A 13,918-nucleotide genomic window follows, 5' to 3' on the forward strand; every position below is an offset into this window, starting at 1 on the left:
TATTTTCATTCAGGAGTGGCTTGGGGCAGCATTTCTCTAAAAATAAGTTTTGTATCTGTGTAAATAAAAAAAATGACTATAGCGGGTTCCTTATTCTACATTGTATATTACCTGCCTTGATATATTAAAAAATATATGGTGATCTAAAACTGATTAGAACTCTTAGTTCTAAAGGGCCTTATCCAAAGAACGTTGAAGTCTTTCCCTTGACTTTAATGGAGTTTGTATCAGATCCAAAATGAATCTATATTTTCATTTTCTGTCCCGAATACTGACAGCTGTTGCATCTTTTTTTGCATTTCTCAAAAACTCTTCCGCTGTGAGTTAGATCTATTAAGAAACATAAAGAAGATATTTAGTATTTTTGAACATAGAAAAATCAGAAACATGGCTATATATGCTAATAAAATCAAAATAAATTATGTATTCAGTGATAGATAATTTCAAGAGCCTTGGAGGTTTAGTTTGGTGCCTGGTTAAGCACTCAAACATTTGGAGAGCCAAATATAATCCAAATTTGCACAAATTGGGTTTGAAATCTCATTCTAGCATGCATGAGATTTCTACTGCTTCCCATTTCAGAGTGGACAAGAACTATTGTAAAAATAATCTGTCTTGTGGTATTTAGTTATTTCTACTGTTGGATGTGTCTGAAATAAGGAAATACAGAGTGAGGACTAATGGAAAAGTAGCCAGCTGGATAATCAGCACCTAGCGTGATAGTAAAGATGCAGGGGCAGAACCTCAGCAGATGTAAATCAGTGTAGCTCCATTGACTTCAATGGAATTATGCTGATTTACAACAGCTGAGGATCTGGCCTGCAAAGTACAGTTGCCTGTAAAGGGTCTGAGTAGTTTCATAGGACTTTTGTTGGATTATTGAGGGAAAGGGGCAAAAGAAAAGTCTTTGCCTAACCCTGGCTGCAGAATACAAATAATAGTGTTTTAATTTTGTTAGCAAATACCCTGCTTGACTGTGCTTTACTGCCGAATTGTCTGAGTCACCACTTAGCAGCTGACCCTAAGTGCATTAATGAGGAAACAAAGTATCAAGTGGTCTCATATGCATAGTAGGTAGATCTAATTTGAAGCATGGGAGCCATGCTTGTTACTAGGGTCTATGTTATTTGCTGAGCCTGTTCCCTGAGCATGAATAGAAATACAGCAACAGCAGAAGGTAGGGATACTTTCATGGTACAATCATGGTTTCAGTGACTTTTTAATTTCTATGTTGGGTGAAATCTGTATGCTCTAAGTATGAGCACACAATAATGTTTCTCTTGCAGTAAATGGCATGAGTGACTGTCTTAGGTAGCATTTCCACAGTCCCAGATGAACGTTGCCAGTGGCAGGGCTTTACCTAAATGACTAATGAGAGGGAGCTGCCTTTGGACATAAGTAGTTGATGGGCTAGTGGCAGCCAAAAGGATTTTTTTTATTGTGTCATGTATTTAATTGGATGTCCTTTCTCACTCCCCGAAACAAAACACCTAAGCCACTCCTATTTCCCCGTAAGAAATGTTTTGCCTAGTTCACACCTTTCCCTTCCCACAACAAAATACAGAGTGCACAGAACACATCTTTCAGCAGTAGCAGGCTGTAATTTGTAACTAGCAGTTTCCTAATTAAGATGATGTTCTAGCTGATACTCCTTTGTTGGCAGAACTGTACATATTTAAATTTGTGAATGTATTTACCTGAACAAATGATACAATATTTCTTTCCCTGTATTTCTAGAACATTTACCAATACAGCATTAGTGGTATTTTAACTAATGACTATGAGGAATTGTTCTAACTGATGTTGATTAAACTTTTACCAGTTGTTTTATCACATTGAAAATTACCTTTCTGGGTTTTTGCCAAATACCTGCACAATTTGTATCTGATTATTTCCTGCTAGCCAATATGGAACAAAGTAACCACATTAACTTGATCAATATGTCAATAGGGAACAACTGAACTTTGCAGGAACCCCAAAGCAGCTCCCAAATGATAAGAAAGATGCATAATTTTTAACTCAATTCATTGTGTGATAGTTGTAGTTTAATAAAAGAGAAATTCAAGCCTGTTGTTTGAAATACACACAGATGTTCTTGTTAATTATATATGTATAAGTCATTCTGTTTGAAGGAGATAATCAGTCTGTCCCTGCTATGTGTGCAGAACACTTTCATTTTGCCAAGGGCAAACAAAAGAGAACTTTTAAAAAAAATCAATTATAAAATAATATATCAAGGTACTGGATGGCCCAAGGGAGATCACTGGTTCAATTCTTTGCCAATATATATCAATAGAGAAATTTTAAACAATTTGATGTCTAATCAGTGGCCTAACCATGTAAGGGGGTCATGACCACACTGCACTCCCTATATTATTAAATGAGAAGAGAGTTTCAGCTAGATGGGAGGAGGGTCCTGGTATGGAAAACATTGAAAACCACTGGTGTAAGTGAAATGAGCCGGTCATTTCACTCTAGGTCCTCTTTAAATAGATGTTCGTATCTTAGAACAATCATCAGTGTCTACAGAAAAGGTACACTCCATGCCGGAAATCAGAAACTGATAAACTATTAAGGAGTACTAAACATATTGTGACCCTAACTCTGTAACATCCCTGCTAGAGTCACTGAATTTCGTATGCTGTCAAAGATGAATAAAGCTCTTGGCTTTACTTAGTCCAGATGCAAAACTTGACTATGATTGCATGAGTTTGGGGTTGCAAAACCAGAGAAACATCAAAATCCTGAAGTCTCAGCAGATGTGATTGCAAGGATGCAGCTTATACATTCAAAAGCACTAGGGGACAAGTCTACTAAGCACAAAGTGTAAAGAGAGCTCTGACAAATAGTCAGCTTACTACTTGCCTCATCACCCCATCATTACCCCATCATAGTCCAGGACAAACTATTCCCTCTCTCTCCAAAAAGCTAGGAAACCCACAGGACCTGATGTCATCTTTCCAAAATTTCTTTAATATCTCAGAGGTAAAGGAGGGAACTGTCTGGTAGCTCTATGTACATGGCTGTTCTCTAATATCCATTCCTCAGGGCTTGTCCCAAGGATTTGGTGCAAAGCTGTGGTATAGCCATTGCCAAGTCAGGGAGGCCAACCAGTAATCTCCCATCATAGTGGCCCATATCACTCCTCTGCACATTGTACAAACTCATGGAGAGAATGTTACTGGCAAGGATTATGCTACTTGTGGAAGCAATGTTATTGAATGAACAAATGGGTTTTTGACTAAGCAGCAGCAGCTGCACCAACCAAATATTTGCCTTAATACCACACATTGAGACAGGATGCCACCAAAAACTCAAGACTGGGGCAGCTTTCCTAGACTTATCTGCCACCTATGATACCATATGGAGGAATGGCCTTCTCCTGAAAGATAGTGAAATTATCCCATGCAATGCAGCAGTGGAATTCTTTCAAGAAATTCTGACAATTGTTGGTTTTGCATTTTCCTTGGTGATCTGGTGAGCGGGCCAAAACACTTCCAGCAATGGTATGCAACAGGCTCAATTGTAGCACCAATCTTCTGTTATATTTATACCAGCGACCTTCCCTGAACATCATCATGGATATTTGTCTACGCTGATGACATTGCTCTGACTACACAGGCATGGGATTAATCTGTTTTAAAACAAACCCTAACCAGGGACCGTTAAACCACAGAAGAATATTTCTTATAGTGGTAGCTAAAACCAAACCCCACTAAGACTGTTGTGTTTCCTTCCACAGGCAACAGTCACACAGCAGCTTTTGTAACAACTAAAGTAGTTACCATGTAATAGAGGAAAAAATCAAGTGAGGTACTTCTGTTTTGATCCCTTTGATAAAAGGGTATGCATGTTATGATTTGTTAATAGTGTAATGAGCTAGTCAGTGTGTATGGGTACCACTTCCCATTAGGAGAGAATAAAAACTGCTCAGCTTCGCTTCATAAATCCTGTACTATTATTAACTAGTGGTGATTCCTCTTTACTGCAAATGATAAAGATCTGTGGTTTTAAAGCAGGAGAATCTGGGTTCTATTGCTTCTGTAACCATCAAGTTCCAAGTGGACCTATTATGCCTCATTGTGTAAACTGTAGGTTCCTAAGTAGCCACAGAATTGATACAATGGTTTTAAATGAAAATTACTTTGTGTGTGTTTTGAGGCAACTGGTTTGCAGGTATGGTCTGCTTCATGAGCCATGTAAACACACCTTTCCAGAAAGGGTCGGTATAAATTTAGAAGCCATCTTTTAAAAATTTTCCCCAATATGTTATAACAGCAGAACAGGATATGTATGTTACACTGATCCACCTACTCTTCAAGAGTCAAATAATAGACTTTTCCATTGCACAGCTCATTGTTTAGTGGAACTTTGGATCAAGAACAAGCAATCAGACTTGCTCTTTGCCTACAGCTGAGTCTAGCACTTTCTGGAGGAGCCTGGGCCCTTCTGAACTGCTTCAGTGCATCTGTATTTAAAATGTTAACACCAATTCTCTAGTTTAGTACTCCCAGTAGAAATTATTCATATTTGATTTCTGCTAAATTTCAAATGTGACTAGAATACTGATGATCACCTGGATATTCACCATGTTCTCACTGTTTCCCAAAATCAGTGATTTACAGTCTTATTATCAGAATATTTTTTCTTTTACAAAGTAATATTTTAATTCTGGCATATTCTATATGAACCAATCCCCAGATTATAATGAATGTAGTCAAACCACTTGTATTTACAGCACAAATTAAAAACCTTTATTTTTCCTATAAGAACTACTTGAAATTTCTTTCACACTCAATTGAATTAACAACTGAGCAATTTCCTTTGGTAACAGGCTTAATTAATCAAAGAAAGTATGTCTGCCAATGTCTCAACCTGAATAGGTTTCTGAGCATTTAGTCTATTCTGTAGGGAGTATTGGAGACTAATGACATTTGCTTTGGTTTTCAACAGTGTGGTTCAAAATATGAAGAATGTTTCATAGAATCAGGCTATTTAATGCATTTTCTTTTTCAGGTCACCACATTTGTTTTTAATCATAAGTGGAAGGGAATTGCATATTTCATTTTGGGCAAAGTTCTTTCCAAGAAGTCTCCATCCTATGCTGTCTAGCAGTGAAAAGAATGCCGCTTAAATATTTGTTGATTGAAACAAAGTCATCTTCAATAAAGATTAAGCTAACCTCATTTGCATCCCCCATCTCTTCTTGAAATCATTTTAGTTCTATATATTTTAATGTATGTTTATGCATTTAGATTGTGGTAATTGCTGCAGTATATCCATGTGTGATGACCTGGGAAATATCTGTATTGTTTTTTATTAATATGGTGTAGGTCTTTGTGTGTTTGGTTATGACAGGTTACTTTGTATGGCATCAGATCAAATGAAGTTGTTAAAGTAGGAAAGGTAAAATAATGACTCAGATAAGAGCTCCTTGAGAAAACAATGGCTGGGCATTCAATGGGAAGAAACTACCTGTCTCATTCGGTCCAGGCTAGAACTGTTTATTCTTCCTAAGGCTAAGGAATCAAAGGGTATTTAAAGCTTCAGAGACTCTGGAAAATGGAGGGAGTTTGGGTGAGCTAGGAGGGACTGCTCAATTTGTGTCAGTGAAAAGCTGACAGGCTGACAAATACACACACTGGGAGGGAGGGAAGGTAGAAAGTTCAGCAGGAGCAGTCTGTTTTTCCCTGCCAAAGATGCTGCTTCTATGTCATTGCAAAGTTATATTATGATGGGCTCTCAAAGGGAAACCCTTACATGTGCCAAAACTGAGTTGGGCATGTATCATTAACACAGTTGGGAATCTGGGAGCTGCAGCCCAGAAATCCAGTCTGAGCGTGGTTGCATCATGCAGTTCTGCTCTAAGTGAGATGCAGTAAGCCAGCGCTGTCAGGTAAAGGGTACACTTGAGAGTTTCTGTCGTGATCCCTCCCTTTGGGGTCTGGAGCTACAGCTGCTACCAATAGTCTGTGCTCTGGCCCCTCGGCTGGACAGAGCAAACAAATGTGGTCTGTGGCTCTCAGCCCCCTGGGTGGAGCAGTAATCACGATTTGTGGTCTGGCCCTTTGGCGAACAGAGAAATCAAAGCAGTCTATAGCCCACCGTCTCCTGGGTGGGGCAGACAACAGTTAAATAGTCTGTGGGCTCTGGGCAGGGCAGAGCAACAAACTGTCTTTGGCCCTTAGCCTCCTGGCAGTTTTGTATTTTACGAGGAAAATTTTGCAAATCTTTTCTTTGGACCATATTGTGATTTTCTTACTTATGAGATCCCGCAGGGTTTTTCAGTAACACAGTATAATTATTGAGCCTATATTATATTGATATATGTTAACTCACTTTTTTCTAAATATTAAAATTAATTTTAAACAATGGAATGTATATACTTTCACCTAGAATTATACATTTAAATAGATACATAAAATTCTATTTAATTATGTATATGTTCTTGTGTGTATAAATAATATGGAGACTATTTTCAAAAAGTTAGGAACCCAACTGTGCATGTAAAATACAAGCACAGCTTCATGCCTAAATTGTATATGCAATCACACTAGCTGCACATACATCAGATATCTTCAAACACAAATAACCAACTGGACACACAGCAGGCAGTTTGGATGTACAAATATTCAACTGGTCGGTGGAAGCACAGGAATTGTGTACAAATTAAGCAAAATGCACATATGTGTACATACAACTGTACACCTGGTGTTTATGAAATTAGGCCTTTCACATTTAAGTATTCCTCTATTCAGTCACCCACACCAACTCCCCCCAAAATTAAGAAACAACATACTTAACTCACATTTGTTATCTATAAAAGAAAGATGTAATTGAATGTGCTAATAATAAAATATGAATACAAATTTATAGCTAGTTGTATTATTCAATTAAAAGTATAACCTATAACTTCTTCTCCTTGAGGCACAGGGAAAATATCTCAAAGTTTCTTAAATCTAAGTCTTTTTAAAACTCAAATACCATGTTGTCATTATATTGACTTTAAACGTCATCATATTGAAATGACTTTTTTGTTCAAAATTCTAGAAAGTGATGCTCTAGAATAAAATTAGGAGGAACATGCATATCCTTCTGTTCAGGTGGGTAAAGTAGATTGCTAAAATATATTTTATTGGAAGAAACGCTTTCATTTTCTATCCTAAAAACAATTGCATATTTTTGTTGGGTTAATAATTGAGTTGCATCACTCTTTTTTTTTTATTTTCAGTTTCCTTTTTGTTTGGTTCTGCTTTCCCCCCATGCCCAAAGTGGGAAGCATTAGTTCAGAGTAAGGAAATACGGCTTTGAAAGCTAGTTCTACAGAACTTTTCCAGTGTCACTGTTGGGAATAGATTTAGTTTACTGCTCTTTAGGATAATACCTTTTCTGACACATCAAGATATTGACACTCGTTGCTAATTAATGTGGCTCAGGACCATAATTCAACTGATGATGCCAGAAATTGAACTCCAGAGAAGTAGGAGTCATTATGTCATTCTATGTTCTATAATTTCTGACTGATTATAAATACAATACTCCAATACTGGTTCTCAAATACAATACTCCACATGTTGCTTTACCTGATAACCGCTAAATACACTAGGACAGCTCTGTTTTATAATTGCAGTAATGATTATGAAGCTCTGCATTCCTGTAATAACAATACCTCTAAAGAAAGTACAAAGTTTCCTCTTCATTACTGAAAAAGTGTTAGGTTTGATGCATTGAAATCACATGCCTGCATACAAAATAAGGTGGCCTTAATCTGAAGGGATTTAGACACATTATTGTGGAACATTGCCTTTCTGACTGTGTTAACTCTTTCCAGACTTCACTAAATGATTTCAACACACCAGAGAACCAGCAGCAAACTGATTTTAGTAGCAACCAACTTCAAAGCAGATAAGAGATGATAAAAATAAATATTACTTACACCCAACAACAATTAACCCTTTGACCCAGTGATAATGGAAGTACTAATGCAGGGCTAGCTCATATCATAGAAAGAAAATATCTGAGCTGTTCTAGTGTTTACCTGTAATTTCCTAAAGTATTTTCAAACATTAGGGACTCAGTTCCATAAATAAGTTCCACTTGGGTAACATATTTGTTGTTCTACAGGGAGATGGTCTGCATGGTTTGTTATTTTTGTTGTGTTATTCTGGCCATGCTCCACTGAATTTAGAGTTGTAACCGGAACTTACATCTTAGCATATTCGGTAAGGCAGGTCAGATGGCCACAAAGGCAGTGGCACTAATTCATCTCAGTAGCCCAATCTTGGCAAGTTTGTACATGCTCTTGCATTGTGTTACTCTTTTGACATGGCACACAGATTGACCCTGGTCATAATGCTAGTTGGCAAAGCGGAAATAGGATGGTTTGGTTCATGTCATGAAAGACAAATGTGATCAGTCCTACTGCTGCTTGTTTGGGAGTAGGTGAAATGCTGTTTTCAGTAATGTGTGTGTTTAACAGAATAATTTAAACTTTGCCAACAGTCAGTGACCACCCTTCAGTGACCATATTTGTATGGATAATTCCAGACTTCAGTTTGCAACATATACAGTTCAGCCAGGAAAATTTCTTTTTGTATTTTAAAACCATAAAAGTGATATCTACAATAGAATCAGCATTCATCTCACCACGGCTTGAAAATATCTCTGAACAGTAAAAGCCTTGGCAGTGTGTTGCTGACATAACTTACAGCCCCTGACACTAATCCAGCCTAGAGGTGAATTACATTATTAGTTTTGTTATTTTAATCTGCAGATTACTTTGGGTTCAGAGAGAATAGCACATTGTTTCCTTGGAGCCTTTTTCAATACCTTTCATTACATAAGCACATCTACTGTTCAACATCTTTAACAGATTCTGGCTCGTTCTTCCAGCAGGAAGCCAGGAAACCCCTTTTCGGTAGCTTTTTGATATACTCTAGTTCTTATTGTGTTTGGGCTTGATACTGCCCTTCATTCTCAGGACAAAAACTCCCAATTTGCTTAGTAAGCACTGGCCCTAAATAAGCATCTCTAAAATCAGACAAGAAAACGTAAAAGGGGATGGGATCAAATCAGAGAGCGGTGGAGTTTTGGGAAGAAAAGGTAAGGTGTGAGATGAGTGACAGAAAGTGAGGAAATGAAAGAGAAGAGGAGGAACAAGGGCCTGAGAGAAGCATGGATAAATGACAAAGAGAAACAGAACTCTAGTGTGTGAGAGAAAAACAGACCCTTTTAAAATATGTTTTTAAAACTCATACCCCATCCCCCTCATACAAAACCCATTTCCCAGAGGCATTTTCAAGCTTTCAGGGTTTTTTTGGGGTGTGTGAGGAGGGTGTTCTTTATTTTTTAATATAAGAGTTTGAGGACTGGCCATCATGCCATGTGGTGTTGGCCCTGGCCTCTCCTTTCCTATAACATTAGGGAGTTAGAAGCAGTATGCAGAAGGGCCTGGTTCATGGTTACCCTGCGTCTTATTTGTGCTGGACACGCAGCCATGTGTCATTGCTGTATGGCTAGTTTTTGTGCACTTTCTATCATCAGCCTCCAGTTTGGTTTCTGTGTCACTCAAAACAGTCTATCCAGACTAAAAGGTCATCTGCTGCTATTAGGAACATGCATAAGTAATAGAATCTGTTTCCATAGCAATGAAAATCTACCGGGTAAGTGCTCTGAAAAGCTCTTTTCTGTTTTCTCTATATATTTAATAGCTAAATGAAAGACGGGTCAGAGAGTTTGTTTTAGAGCTGCATTAAATGTAGTAGTAGTAAAGGGTATTTAAAAAAGAAACAAACCAAAAATCAGAGAGGGGACAAAGGTTCATAAACCAGTGTAAATTACCTGATTTTTACTGAGATTATGGAGGAAGTTCTCTTAAATCTACATCACACAGCTTAAACCATGAAAGGTCTGGCCCACAAAAGGCATCCTGTGCTGACTGACAGTATAAATGGACCTGCTAGTGCTGAGAGGCCTTGAACAATGTTTTGTGGCATCTTAATAAATACATTAGCTATGGGAATTGGAAAGAATAATGGTCTTTTGATGAAAGGTCTTGGTTCAATTCCCAGCCCTGCACAACTTCATTTCTGAATTTGGGTAAGTCACTTGCCCTCTGTGCCTCCATTCCCCCTCTGTAAAACTGGGATAATAACAATTCCCTATCTCACTAGAGTGTTGACATACATTACTTAATTTATTTTCACAGGTGCTCAGATATTACAGTACTTGGACAATATAAGAGATATATAAGTAATATAAGGGACTGTATAACTTCCTTGGTGTTCATTACAGATTTTATCATATGGACTTGGAGAAAAATCACATTCTAGTCAGAGATGTGTCTGAGCTGCACAGATCAAATGTGAATGCAAAGTTTCACATCAAGGTTTTTGGGTTGGCTGTTCTCTGCTATTATATGCTGTTAATGTGACTAGGAAAAAAAATTATGAAAGCAGATATTGAAGTTTAACAGGAAGAGTTAACTATCACTACAGAAACTTAGTTCTGTCATCATTACAGTAGCTTTTGGTTTTAATTAGCATTCCAGTAGATCCACTGGCATGCTTTTTTTGTTTTTGTTTTTGTTTTTTTTTAATCCAAATACTTCTGCCATTTTATCTGTACTACTTACCTTTTAACTGGGAAATAAAAATACATATTGTCTCCTAAGGAGAGGATGCTTTGTTCTTTGCTGCCAAGGAGACAATCTATTCTAATTTCATCTTCTTTAAAATATTTATAATAATAATAATAAGCTCACACAAGGAAAACAATCCTCTGAAACTGTATGCAGTTTTATGAATACAGCACCATTTTCTACTGTGTTTGATAGTGTTTGAAAAATGGAAACCTTTATATTCAATGGTTTCAGAGTAGCAGCTGTGTTAGTCTGTATTCGCAAAAAGAAAAGGAGTACTTGTGGCACCTTAGAGACTAACAAATTCATTAGAGCATAAGCTTTCGTGAGCTACAGCTCACTTCATCGGATGCATTTGGTGGAAAAAACAGAGGAGAGATTTATATACACACACACAGAGAACATGAAACAATGGGTTTATCATACACACTGTAAGGAGAGTGATCACTTAAGATAAGCCATCACCAGCAGCAGGGGGGGGGGAAAGGAGGAAAACCTTTCATGGTGACAAGCAAGGTAGGCTAATTCCAGCAGTTAACAAGAATATCAGAGGAACAGTGGGGGGTGGGGTGGGAGGGAGAAATACCATGGGGAAATAGTTTTACTTTGTGTAATGACTCATCCATTCCCAGTCTCTATTCAAGCCTAAGTTAATTGTATCCAGTTTGCAAATTAATTCCAATTCAGCAGTCTCTCCTTGGAGTTTGTTTTTGAAGCTTTTTTTGCTGAAGGATAGCCACTCTTAGGTCTGTGATCGAGTGACCAGAGAGATTGAAGTGTTCTCCAATTGGTTTTTGAATGTTATAATTCTTGACGTCTGATTTGTGTCCATTCATTCTTTTACGTAAAGACTTTCCAGTTTGACCAATGTACATGGCAGAGGGGCATTGCTGGCACATGATGGCATGTATCACATTGGTAGATGCGCAGGTGAATGAGCCTCTGATAGTGTGGCTGATGTGATTAGGCCCTATGATGGTGTCCCCTGAATAGATATGTGGACAGAGTTGGCAACGGGCTTTGTTGCAAGGATAGGTTCCTGGGTTAGTGATTCTGTTGTGTGGTGTGTGGTTGCTGGTGAGTATTTGCTTCAGACTGGGGGGCTGTCTGTAAGCAAGGACTGGTCTGTCTCCCAAGATCTGTGAGAGTGATGGGTCGTCCTTCAGGATAGGTTGTAGATCCTTGATGATGCGTTGGAGAGGTTTTAGTTGGGGGCTGAAGATGATGGCTAGTGGAGTTCTGTTATTTTCTTTGTTGGGCCTGTTCTGTAGTAGGTGACTTCGGGGTACTCTTCTGGCTCTGTCAATCTGTTTCTTCACTTCAGCAGGTGGGTATTGTAATTGTAGGAATGCATGATAGAGATCTTGTAGGTGTTTGTCTCTGTCTGAGGGGTTGGAGCAAATGCGGTTATATCGTAGCGCTTGGCTGTAGACAATGGATCGAGTGGTATGATCTGGATGAAAGCTAGAGGCATGTAGGTAGGAATAGCGGTCAGTAGGTTTCCGATATAGGGTGGTGTTTATGTGACCATCGCTTATTAGCACCGTAGTGTCCAGGAAGTGGATCTCTTGTGTGGACTGGTCCAGGCTGAGGTTGATGGTGGGACGGAAATTGTTGAAATCATGGTGGAATTCCTCAAGAGCTGCTTTTCCATGGGTCCAGATGATGAAGATGTCATCAATGTAGCGCAGGTAGAGTAGGGGCATTAGGGGACGAGAGCTGAGGAAGCGTTGTTGTAAGTCAGCCATAAAAATGTTGGCATACTGTGGGGCCATGCGGGTACCCGTCGCAGTGCCGCTGATTTGAAGGTATACATTGTCACAAAATGTGAAATAATTATGGGTGAGGACAAAGTTCAGCCACCAGGTTAGCCGTGACAGTATCGGGGATACTGTTCCTGACGACTTGTAGTCCATCTTTGTGTGGAATGTTGGTGTAGAGGGCTTCTACATCCATAGTGGCTAGGATGGTTTTTTTAGGAAGATCACTAATGGACTGTAGTTTCCTCAGGAAGTCAGTGGTGTCTCGAAGATAGCTGGGAGTTCCTGTAACGAAGGGCCTGAGGAGGGAGTCTACATAGCCAGACAATCCTGCTGTCAGGGTGCCAATGCCTGAGATGATGGGGCGTCCAGGATTTCCAGGTTTATGGATCTTGGGTAGCAGATAGAATACCCCAGGTCGGGGTTCTAGGGGTGTGTCTGTGCGGATTTGTTCTTGTGCTTTTTCAGGGAGTTTATTGAGCAAATGCTGTAGTTTCTTTTGGTAGAATTATAACATTCAAAAACCAGTTGGAGAACACTTCAATCTCTCTGGTCACTCGATCACAGACCTAAGAGTGGCTATACTTCAACAAAAAAGCTTCAAAAACAGACTCCAAGGAGAGACTGCTGAATTGGAATTAATTTGCAAACTGGATACAATTAACTTTAGGCTTGAATAGAGACTGGGAATGGATGAGTCATTACACAAAGTAAAACTATTTCCCCATGGTATTTCTCCCTCCCACCCCACCCCCCACTGTTCCTCTGATATTCCTGTTAACTGCTGGAATTAGCCTACCTTGTTTGTCACCATGAAAGGTTTTCCTCCTTTTCCCCCCCCCCTGCTGCTGGTGATGGCTTATCTTAAGTGATCACTCTCCTTACAGTGTGCATGATAAACCCATTGTTTCATGTTCTCTGTGTGTGTGTATATAAATCTCTCCTCTGTTTTTTCCACCAAATGCATCCGATGAAGGGAGCTGTAGCTCACGAAAGCTTATGCTCTAATAAATTTGTTAGTCTCTAAGGTGCCACAAGTACTCCTTTTCTTTTTGCGAATACAGACTAACACGGCTGCTACTCTGAAACCTGTCATTATGCAAGGCACTGAATTTAGCCGTATAGAGTGGAAATCTGTCAACTTCATGAAAAAACTCGCACAGATACAGACAGACATCATCTTCCTCTCCAAATGCAAACAGATGGACATCATACCGAAAGGACTGAAGGTAAAAAATCCATTACAATCTACATACCACACAGACTATGCTGAACAGCTTGTGCCACACACTCTCAAAGAAACTGCGGAACCACCTGATCAACTTCCTCTACAGCAAACAGGGAAAGATTAAGAATGAGCTCTCAAAACTGGATACTCTCATAAAGAACCAACCTTCCACACAAACTTCCTCGTGGCTGGACTTTACAAAAACTAGACAAGCCATTTACAAAACACACTTTGCTTCTCTACAAAAGAAAAAGGACACTAAGCTATCTAAACTACTATATGCCACAAGGG

The 13,918-nt window shown here is 38.9% G+C and overlaps 1 long non-coding RNA gene across 1 annotated transcript in view; it reads left to right on the forward strand.

The window, feature by feature from the left end:
- Positions 1-1,083: 1,083 nt before the first annotated feature.
- Positions 1,084-13,918, forward strand: part of LOC122460409 — a 33,332-nt gene continuing 20,497 nt past the window's right edge. Inside the window, exons 1-2 of the long non-coding RNA XR_006281690.1 lie at positions 1,084-1,177; positions 3,743-3,813. This is a non-coding gene — a long non-coding RNA (uncharacterized LOC122460409). The remainder of the gene's footprint in view (positions 1,178-3,742; positions 3,814-13,918) is intronic.

The sequence above is a fragment of the Dermochelys coriacea genome, chromosome 5 (assembly GCF_009764565.3).
Source record: "Dermochelys coriacea isolate rDerCor1 chromosome 5, rDerCor1.pri.v4, whole genome shotgun sequence".
In the NCBI taxonomy this organism is placed as follows: domain Eukaryota; kingdom Metazoa; phylum Chordata; order Testudines; family Dermochelyidae; genus Dermochelys; species Dermochelys coriacea.